Source organism: Kogia breviceps, chromosome 13, assembly GCF_026419965.1.
Source record: "Kogia breviceps isolate mKogBre1 chromosome 13, mKogBre1 haplotype 1, whole genome shotgun sequence".
In the NCBI taxonomy this organism is placed as follows: Eukaryota; Metazoa; Chordata; class Mammalia; order Artiodactyla; family Physeteridae; genus Kogia; species Kogia breviceps.
This window is the reverse complement of record NC_081322.1, coordinates 89,723,624-89,733,302: the sequence shown is the minus strand read 5'-3', so window position 1 is coordinate 89,733,302 and position 9,679 is coordinate 89,723,624.

Below are 9,679 nucleotides of genomic sequence, written 5' to 3'. Positions count from 1 at the left end.
AACCCGTGTCCCCTGCATCGGCAGGCGGACTCTCAACCACTGCGCCACCAGGGAAGCCCCCTGGGCTCTCTTTAAGGTGAGAAAGAAGCTCCGTGGTGGTGACAGGAAGCTGCCCTCTGCATCCTCCTCACCCCTCTAAGCCGGCCTGTCCGACTTGCAGGTGGAAGGCTCAGATTTCTGTGAGGACGGAGGGAGCCTCAGCCACTCGTGACGTAGCTGCAGTGGATGTCGTGGATGTCCTTTGTGTTCCGTGCTTGCAGGTTCTGGCTGGGACAAGCCGGAAGACTGAGGGTCACGTGGTGGGTAAGTGCCTGGACTCAGGCAGCCTGGATGCAAACCCTAAACTTGCCATCTGCTCGCGCATGCTTCTGATGAGACAGTGGACCTCTCTGTGCCTGGTCTCCGGATCTGTAAAATGGGAGTGATCGTGACACGTTCCTCAAGGTCGCTGTAAGGATTCAATGAGGAAGTAGACCCGCGGTCCTTGAAATGGTCCTGGCCCAGTGACGTCTTCGTGTTAATTACTATCGCACAACTCGAAATTGTGATTCTGGCCGCTTCTCAAACCTGGACCGACGTTTGTGCTGAGTCCATCTCAGCTTCCCTGAAATCCTCAGATTCCTCTCTGGTCATCTGGTCAACTCTCTCCCACCCCCAGCAACGACCCATCGGCACCTCGGGGGTTCATTCCGCATTTTCCTGATCTCATTGGAGTCTGTGAATTAATATAAATCTATGACACAGTTTGGTGTTCATTTCAGATCCAGATCCCACTTCAAGATCTTCAATTCCCAAAGATGGTTTAGTTTAAAGGGGAAGAGAGGCTATATTTTCTGTTACACTGTGCAGGTGGGAAATGAAAGCAGCAAAGCCAGACTTGACTATATATGTGAATAAAGGGTCATGATAGCTATTTACCAACTGTCTTGTACCCATGCATCACATCTGTGGATAACAAGCCCTTGTGGAAGGCAGCCCCCACGGTGGGCCCCAGTGGCCCTGTCTCCAGGAATCCAAGCCCCCCTCCCACGCTGAATTGGGGCTGGCTGATGTGATCGAGGGTGCCTTTGGAAGGTTAGATCATGAAGAACACTTAGCCCCCACCTTGACCTCCTGGATCAGGTGCTTGGAGAAAACAGCTGCCATGCGTGAGGAAGGCAAGCGGCGCTGAGGACAGGCCCACACGGAGAGGCGCCGAGGAAACAACCAGCACCACTTGCTGGCTACGAGGGTGAGAGAGAGATGGTAGCAAATGTGTGTTGGTCTCCGTCCCGTTCCTGGCACGGGGCTCCCGAAACCCTCATAACTTCCTACGTGATAAGAGCGCCGAGGGCATCTTTTGTTCTCATATTTGGTCTTTGGCCCCAGTTCCCTACACAGACCTCCGAACCCCCTTGGAATTTCCTAGCTGATAGGAGTGTCTTCTGCTCTAATGAGGTGACGCTGGTGGGCTCGTGGATGGGGGCTGGTCACCAGAAAGACCCAGCCAGGATGAGAAGCTCCCCACCCCTCTCCCCTAGGACTGAAAGGACTGAAAATGGAGTTAATGATTGACGTGCCTACGCGATGTAGCCTCCATAAAATCCCAGTAGTAGGGGGTTCAGAGAGCTCCCGGCCTGGTGAACACACAGAGGTGCAGGAGGTGGTACCTGGAGAGGACCTGGGAGCTCTGGGCCCCTCCCGTACCTTGCCCTACGCTTCTCTTCCATCTAGACGTTTATCTGTATCCTTTATCACATCAGTCCCCCCAATTTTTGGCACCAGGGACCAGTTTTGTGGAAGACAATTTTTCCACGGACGGGGTGGGGGAATGGTTCAGGCGGTAATGTGAGCGATGGGGGGCGGCAGGTGAAGCTTTGCTCGCTCGCCCTCCGCTCACCTCCTGCCGTGCGGCCCGATTCCTAACAGGCCATGGGCCGGTACCAGTCTGCGGCCCAGGGGTTGGGTTCCCCTGCTTTATCATATCTTTTTATAATAAATCGGTAGGCACGAGTAAATGTTTCTCTGAGTTCTGTGAGCCATTCTAGCAAATTAATCAAACCCAAGGTGGGGTTTGATTAGACCCTACAGGCTAGAGCCAGCCGGTCAGAAGCACAGGTGACAACCTGGACCTGCCGTCTGGTAGGACTGAGCCCTTCCAGGTGGTGTCAGAACTGAGTTAAATGTTGGACACCCAGCTGGTGCTGGAGACTTGCTTGTTGGTGATCGTGCGGGGGTAAACCTTCCACACACACACACACACACACACACACACGTGCGAATTGGGCTCAGCACCCTTTCAGTGAGCCCCCCTGGGAGTGGGGCTCCCAGCCCCAGGAAACCTGTCAGACGACTACGGTCCCACAAGCCATGAGAGCCCCCAGGCCAGCGCCACCCAACCAAGCTTCCGCTGGATTTCTGACACACAAATAGTGAGACATGATGCATGGTTAATATTGCTTTAAGCCACTGAGTTCTGGGGTGCTTTGTTACACGGCAATAGATAACTAATACACCCATGATGAACTGTCTCCAGTCTCAGCTCTGTGTCACCTGAACCAGCAGAAAACATGCAAGTGGGAATCACACCATGGAACCTGTTTGGCCCGTCATTTCTGAAGACCTGGGAAGTCGAAGAACTCCGCTTTGTACTAGAAACGCCCCTACGTCTTCCTCATCTAGTAAAAGAGTATGGGAAACTATTCTCTTTTTTTTTTTTTTTTTTTTTTTTGCGGTACACGGGCCTCTCACTGTTGTGGCCTCTCCCGTTGCGGAGCACAGGCTCCGGACGCGCAGGCTCAATGACCATGGCTCACGGGCCCAGCCTCCCCGCGGCACGTGGGATCTTCCCGGACCGGGGCACGAACCCGCGTCCCCTGCATCGGCAGGCGGACTCTCAACCACTGCGCCACCAGGGGGAAGCCCAACTATTCTCTTTTTAAGGCGCAAAGGGGAAGGAGAGTTCAAGGCAAGGAGGACACCAGAAAAACAGCCAGTATGCAGATCTGTGCTCAAGACAAATACGAGGAACGGGATCGTTCTTCAAAGACGGCAAATTGTTAGATGGTGTGTGTGTCGTCGTTTGTCCTCATTGAAATTTGGCTTCACTTACTGAAAAACATAGGAAAGAAAACGAAGCAGAGAACTAGGGGGCCCAGGGAAGCGCTCTGGCTCGTGACACGAGACCCTTCGTGTCGTTTGAATGACTGTGGGTTTGTTATTGCCAAGCAGGGCGTGGGGACCTGAGCCAGTCCTGACAGGCGGCAAGGACGGGGGGCCTTTGATCCTCTGTTGGGTGGACAGAACGAGGGGCTCTGAGGCGGGCAGCCTGCCCATCCAGGGGCTGCCCCGGGACCCTCCACCCTCCTCCGTGTGGGCAGGAGGGGCCGTCCCGGCTCTCGGGGGCTGGGCGGAGCACGGTTGGTGACACGGTAGGGGTTTAGGAGTCCAAGTTTGGTTGCTATTCAAGACGACACCTGGCTGGACCGTCATCACACGCCCCACGGGGGGTGGCGCGTGGCTCCTGCCACATTCAAACCACCACCTGCACCTCATCTGAACCTGGACCCACGGGCTGCGCTCGGCCGTTCGCACCCCCAGGAGGGGTCCTGGGAGACCCGAAGCTCTCCCCCCGCCAGTGCCCTGGGGGTGCTCACCTGCCCCCCACCTGGGTCCTTGTTCATGTCCAGCCCGGGGCCCCGTGGGAGCCACACTTCTCTCTGAGACTTGCAATCTCCGGGACCCACGCTGGCAAGCCAGGTGACGGTCCTGTGTCCCCCGGAGCCCCCCTTCCCGCCCCAGGGCTTCAGTCCTGAAGGGGGAGCAGCGGGGCGTCTCCCAGGCGCCTCCTCAGAGTCGCTGCCCCACCGCAGCTTCATCCTCTCTCTTTCGAGGACGAGGACGGAATGCGGTGGAAACGGTCTTTTCCTATATCCCCAACCTCTGGTTTGTGCAGCATCCTCCTTGCTCAGACCCTGCTATTCATATTCAAAGTACAGCTCTCAGAAGCCCAAGAAAACCTTCCTCTCTCAACAGAGGCTGGAGCTTGTCAATCGAAAGTGCTTTAGCTTTCAGACCATTGCGCCAGCAATACAAGTACAACACATCTAATTGTCTGTCTAAGAGCTCAAAAGTCAAGAAAATGACTTTTTCTTCCCTGGGACAAAGCCTCCGACAAACAAATAGTAATGATGGAGAGCTGTGCGTGAAAAAAGAGAGAGAGAGAAGAAAGAAAAAGGAAGAAGCTGCTTGTTCCAGTACTTCAAGGTAGTATTTCACAATGTTTCCCATTTCCTACATCGTCTCCCAAAGCCCTTGGAGCCCTCCGGCCTCATTCTCACCCCCAGCCCTGCCCCTTCCCACTATGCACACCCATAAATGCCAGCTCTCTACCATCCTCTCCTCTCGCCCTCACCTCCCCACGTGCTGGGGGCCTGGATGGCTGGAGGGGTGAGATGCGAAATGATGCTCTTTCCCGGTACCTGACCAACCAGACTCACTCTGGCTGAATGGCTGGAGCAGGGCTGCCCCCCGCCCCCGCCAGCTGTGCCCGGCCTTCCCCTTAGTCGGTGGGAGGTCAGGGGGCCGGGAGGGCTGGGGCGGTGACGGTGGTGAGGCTCGGAGGCCCCACTCCCTAAGGCTCAGGGCAGCAGCTGTTTGCAGACTGCGCAACTGTGATCTTTAGATGCTAGTGAGACCTTACGGAGAGCACCTGCTGAATCTCAAGTCCCTTGGTCCCAGGACAGGCCAAGGGCAGGAAGCTTCTTAGCCAGGGCCATGGTGAGGGGACAGAGGAGGAATGCCACGTCCGTGCCACACCGGCAAGCCGGAGAGGTGTGTGCAAACACAGCCAGGCACCGAGGGGCACAGCGGGGGATGGGAGGTAAGCACAGGCTTGGAAGGAGGGGCCGGAGCCTTTCTGACCCATTCTTCCCATGACCCTCTGCTGTTATGTTAGCCAGGAAGTGACCAAGGAGCCGCGGCCCTCCTCCTCTCCACGGGGCGTGCCCGGTGGCCTGCAGGCTCAGGCTGACCCAGGTGGACCTCCCCCACCGGGGCGCACCTCCAGGGGGATGTGCAGGAGCCCCCAGGCCCCCAGCGGGTCCTCCAGCGCTTTACGGCTCCAACCGTGGGCTCCGACTGCTACGCACACGTCCTCCTTGGATTCACCCGCTGGGCTGTTCCTGCCTCGTGCCGGCGTGTCCCGGCCCAGGGCCCCGCAAGCCGCGTCCAGTTCCCTTCCTGCCGTGAGGATGCAGTCCCGTGCAGAGAGCTCTCCTCACTTGTCCTCGCTGCCCTGCAGAGCCGTGTCTCTGAACTGACCCTCTCCTGATGTCCTAGCTCCGCCCCTCGCTCACGCTGGAACCCCTGAGGCAGGCGGCTGTCCTAAAAGTGGCAGGAGCCGGGACTCACCGTGTCGTCAGCCCAGTGGCAACAGTTTATCCTCAAAGGCAAAGGCCTGCTTGACTCATGATCCTGAGAGGAACCGACATGAGCTGAGTCAAGGTGCCTACAGCCAACGAGAGGCGCTGTAAACGGCACACACAAGGCTCCTGAAGGCACGTAGCTGCAAAGCCCCCAAGCAGACCAGCCCACAGCAGCCCTCTGCGTCCCGGCCGGGACCTGCCCGCTCTGTTATATAAGCCCAGAAGCGGTCGGGTCTGGCCCAAGAGGCCGTGCTGTATGTTAAGACATTGCACCGTGAAAAGGTGGATTTCTCATCAAGATGCAACAGAAAAGGAAAACAGCAATTGACAGAGTCGCCTCAGTTCAGTGGGATGTGACCCGAGTCCACGGGCCTCCCCCCAGAGCTGCAATGTATAGACTCTTAGCAGGGCCGTGTCTGGGTCTTCCTGACCTCGCTGCGAGGCCTTTGACCACCTAGTGAACCGTATGTGGCCTTTCTTCCTGCTCCCATGGCATTTCACTGTGCACAGAGGCAGGTTTCAGTCATGGTGTTGAGCGTGAGTCTGGGGTCTGACGGCCTTGGTTAAGACCCTGATTCTGCCACCTGCTGGCTATGTGACTCTGGGTAAAGGACTAACTTATTTGTACTTCTCTTCTCTCCAATAGAGTGGCGGGTGAGCCTGTAAGTTCTGGGCCTTAAGAGGACGGCGTTGTTCAGAAGAGAGGAGGACTCTGGACGTGCCTGATCCTCTTTTCTTAAACCGATCTTTGGGGGTGGGGTGGGAGCAAAGGTATTGGTAGGTGCACAGCAGAACTATGAAGAAAGCGCCAACTAAAAACAGGACCAAGGCAGAGTTCTTCAGTAGTATCCGCAGCTCCAGGATCTCCCAATCTTGGTCCATGTTTATGATGTTGTCTGAGGGGAATGAAAGCCCCAAAGAAAAGTCTACTGACCCCCTTTCCCCCAAAGTAGATTTTCACTTGAAAATGAAAGCACAACATATCAAAACTTATGGGCTACAGCTAAAGCAATGTTTAGAAGAATAGTATAGATTTAAATGCTTATATTAGAAAAGGAGAAGGAACTTAAAGCAATACGAACGTTTTCATGTGAAGAATCTTGAAAAATAAAAGCAAACCAAACCCAAGGCAAACAGAAGGTGGGGACGCCACCGCCCCAGCAAAACCTCCTTTGCTGTGAACTTTGGATCCTGGGGGCCTCCGAGGTGGGAAGTGAGGCTTCCCGTGGGAGGGGTCTCCTGGGAAATCAAAGTGCCTCCCGCTGGTGGGCGGAGACCCCACTGGGCCTGCAGTTCCCTCCCCTGTGGGTTATGACCCAGTGGCTCTATCACATTACAAAGACCTAAAAAAGGAGGTAAGAACGCGTTTCCCTGTAGTTAGGGTGGTGCTAAAGAAAGAACTGGATCCTTTGGGATGCGTTAGAACAACAGCATTTCCAGCTTCCTGGGGGAGTGAGGAAGGATGGAGACCAGTGACGCAGCTCTACCACATTCGGTAAAAATCCGATCACGGGGCTCCGGGCACTTGTTTTCCTTTGTTAATCATCAGACCAGAAAAGCCCTGGGTTTCTTTGCCAGGCTGGGGAGTGGAGGCCCTGACCTGTGCCGAGCTCCTCCCAGCGAGCAGTGCCTCTCCGCCCTGCCCTCTCCCGCCCTGTGCGCGCAGGCTCTTCAGGAAGGCGAGGTCTGGGGGGCAGACTCCCCGCCTCGCTTTGTCTTGGGGGAGGGCCCGTCTCTGCACGTGGTCGCTGCGGCGCTGGGTGACTCCTTCTGGCCCCGCCTCCTGCCAGGCCCCGCCCAACCGCAGACAGCGGGCCTCCCGAGAGACCTCCAGCGCCGGCCGGCGGCGACCAGGAGCCCCGCGCACTTCACACCCCACACCGCAGCCGGGCCAGCGAGGCCTGAGGGCCAGGAGGCGGGCCCGCGGGGCCCCGACGGCCCGGGACGTGCCCCGAGCGAGAGGCCGCGGTGAGAATCAGGGAACATTTTTCTCCCAGGCTGATGAAATCTCGGCCCAGTTCCGGGCTGGGATCAGGGAGCCCTTATCTCTCGGGCGAGGGCTTCCTCTCTCTGTTGGTGGGGAATTCGCCCCTGGAGATGGGGGGAGGGAGGGATCTCAGCGGGAGTGTGACTCACAAACCGACCTAAAACGCCGGGCTCCCAGCAGCCCCGTGGGCCCGAGGAAGCCCGAGGGGCCCAGGCCCTCTCCCCAGCACCCCCCTTGCAGGGCAGGAACCCGGACTGGCCGGGGCCCAAAGCCCCCCGCGGGCCAAGAGCGGGCACGGCTGCTCTTTCTGCCACTACTGGACAGGGGGGCCCTGCTGAGTGACGTCCAGCTAACGCAGGCACCGTGCAGAGGTCTCTCCGTCGCCGTGGGAGCGACTCAGGCTGCTCGACAGAGAGAGTCTTAAGAAAACTCACGGGGCTTCCCTGGTGGCGCAGTGGTTGCGAGTCCGCCTGCCGATGCAGGGGACGCGGGTTCGTGCCCCGGTCCGGGAAGATCCCACATGCCGCGGAGCAGCTGGGCCCGTGAGCCATGGCCGCTAGGCCTGCGCGTCCGGAGCCTGTGCTCCGCAACGGGAGAGGCCACAGCAGTGAGAGGCCCGCATACCGCAAAAAAAAAAAAAAAAAAAAGAAAACTCACGAAGCCAAGGAAACCCAGGGCCATAAGGGACCCCGTGCCAGACGTCCACCCACCTTGCCGTTGTGGGGTGGGTGACGTAATGCCTCCGTTGCCCCCGCGTGCGCCCGGAGACCTGTGTCACCCTTCAGCGTCGGAGCCGACCGCTCTGGGTCTTCAGCAGGCCTGGCTCCAGCAGCTGCGGCCGGGCTGTTCTAGAGCTTTCTGAAGGTCCCTCCCTGGCTCTGGGCTCAGTGAAGGCAGCGCTGCGCTTGCCCAGCCTCTCACGTCCCCAGTGACCTGCCCCGCTCCAGCACTCGGTGCCCCGGTGACGGTGACGGGCCCCACAGGAAGCTCGCAACCCAGAAAAGCAGCCTTTCTCAGGAAGAGCAATGCCAAGACCCGGGCAGCTGGAGGGAGGGGAAGGCCCTGCACCCGGGGCTCTGAGGCAGGCAGCCCTGGGCTCTGTGGCTTCCCCGTAGGACCCGACCCCCGATCCCTGCTCTGGGGGGCAGCGGCCCCTGCTGAGATGCAGACACCCCTTACCCCAGCCCCCATGTTCTCATTTCCTGCTGGTGGTCCTGACTGAAGGACGAGGCGGCAGCCTGGGGGGGCGGGGGAGGCCTGGACTGACAGGGGGCCTGGGGGAGTGTCCTCGGGAAGGACCGTTCGAGGGGCATCGTGACGCTCGCTGTGTCCCCCCAGGCGTGTCTACCCTGATTTCCTGGTCTCCTTCAGCCGCATCGAGCCAGCCCGCCTCTGCCGAGCGCCGGGCTGGGAGGACGGGGGCACCCCGGTGTGGCCTCATGATGCAGAGACGCTGCCGGGCACCTGGCCACTTGCTGAGAGCAGGGGGTGGGTGTGGAACAGGGGGGCTGGGCTGGGCTTGGGGCGCTGACCTGACCTGCGAGCTGACCCCACATACCCTAGCGCCGGGGCCGGGGGTGAGGACCCTCCCCTGCTGAGCACGAGGCAGCTGGTGCAGGGGGTGTGAGGCCGCACCATCAGCGGGGCGTTTCCCAGGACGGGGCTCCACACACGGGTATGTACGTCCAGAGCGCTTATGCTCAGAGGAGTGACAGGGCGTCAGCTTTACCCGACCTAGTATTTCGTGGAAACGTGCGAAAGACAAAGACCCGGGAGCTCGTCCACGTGTGACAGCCGAGCGAGGGCCCTGCACACCCACACAGTGCGTCCAGGTGTCAGGCGTGCCCGGCTTCTCGTGTCTCGTGGGACGGATGCGAGGCGCGCCGGAAAAGCACGCGAAACACGGACTGGCGTCATCTTTATAGACGTGGCTGTACCCACTTTGCAGTCATGGAGGAAGCAGGCACTGGGCTCCAGGTGAGCCGGCCCCAGGCTCTGGTCCAGCCAGCAGCAGCGGCCACGGTGCCTCCCGTGAGCCCAGGCCCCCGAGCTCAGGGGCTCTTGCCCAGATGCGTGGAGGCCCCGTGGTACCCTCCCTGGAGGCCCTGCTGGCACAGGTGGCCTATAGCCCTTGTGTGCCCCAGGTCCTCTCTCCAGTAAGCATCCCAAACCCAACCCACCACGGGAGACTGGACCAACCTCCCCAGCCACTGCTTCCTCCCATGAGAGGTGCAGAATTCCCCACCCATCATCTCGTGGCTTGGCCTGTGCGTCCCGCAGGAGAGGC